General features: G+C 39.8%; 1 non-coding gene across 1 annotated transcript; it reads right to left on the reverse strand.

The window, feature by feature from the left end:
- Positions 1-833: 833 nt before the first annotated feature.
- On the reverse strand, positions 834-939 carry LOC144702817 (small nucleolar RNA R71). The gene has a single exon (XR_013581393.1). It is a non-coding gene; the product is annotated as a small nucleolar RNA R71 (small nucleolar RNA).
- Between the last annotated feature and the right edge of the window lie 384 nt (positions 940-1323).

Genomic DNA, 1323 nt, shown 5'->3' on the forward strand with positions numbered 1-1323 from the left:
ACGACACTCGTACTTATCACTACACATCTTAAGTAGAGTTTTTATAAATTTGATTGCATAAGCCAAAATTCACAATGACAAGGGCTAAAAACTGCATAATTTCTACCCCTATTTTTGGCTTATCAATTGGCGCCGTTGCCGGGGAGGCGACGCTAAGGAATTCAACGTGCCTTTGTTCATAAACGAAATTTAGCAAGTGTTGATCGAATTTTTGATAAATATCTTTGTTATCAATTTTAAATAAAAAAGTGATTTAGTGGCTAACGACTAACGGGTGTTGTGTTTGAATTAGTGGTTTTGTATGAAGCTTAGGTCTGGATTTGAATCAGGGAGCAGTGACAGAGATTCCCCACTAGTAGACTCCTCCACACCCGAATCGTCTTTCACCGAACCTACATTCATAGAAGAGACGTCGATTAGAACTTTACCAATGGACCCAATAGGTAATGGAATAGGAAACCCTGAGGTAGTTAATGATGGACGCAGGAGAATTAGAGAGTATTTCACACCAGCTGAAACTCCCATATTAACCAGGATATCTGCCCCTATTGGAGATGACGTGATGTTTAGAATTGACCCACACCAATTTTAGTTACTACCATCCTTTTTGGGGAAGGAAAATGAAGAGCCGTATGACTTAGAAAATTTTTATGAAGCATGTGATAGTTGCACTTACCCCAGAATTTCGAAGGAAGCAGTGAGAATGAAATTATTCCCTCATGCCCTTAAGGATAGAGCCAAAGATTGGTTTAGAATGTTAGGGACAAATTTCAAATCTTGGAACAATATGGAGAAAAGTTTTTTAAAGAGATATTATACAGTGGCGAGGACAAAGTCCTTCAGAAGAGAGATTAGGAATTTTCAGCAGGGAAACGATACCTTCAGTGAAGCTTGGGAGAGATTGATGGGGCTCATTAGGAAATGCCCCCACCATGGCATTCTCAAATGGGAGTTAGTGCAATTTTTTTATGAGGGATTGAATGATGTCGAAAAACAAAGAGTTGATATTTCAAGTGGAGGAGCAATAGCAGATATGTATGAAGATGAAGCCATGGCCCTCCTACAAAAGATGTCAGATAATCTAGCCTACCACCAAGATGCTTCCGATCATGTAAGGGTTACTCCTCGAAAAGGTGGATTGTTGGATGTTAGGGGGGTTGAACCCCAGATCACTATGGATCAAATTGAAAAACAGATAGGAGTTATGATGGGAAAAGCCATGGAAAAGATAAATGAAAAAATGATCTCGTTATGCAGGGGCAGAGTAGTGGAGGAGCACACAACAAAATAAATCGATGTGAAATGTGCTCAAGCGATAGCCAC

This window comes from Wolffia australiana, chromosome 4 (genome assembly GCF_029677425.1).
Source record: "Wolffia australiana isolate 7733 chromosome 4, ASM2967742v1".
In the NCBI taxonomy this organism is placed as follows: domain Eukaryota; kingdom Viridiplantae; phylum Streptophyta; class Magnoliopsida; order Alismatales; family Araceae; genus Wolffia; species Wolffia australiana.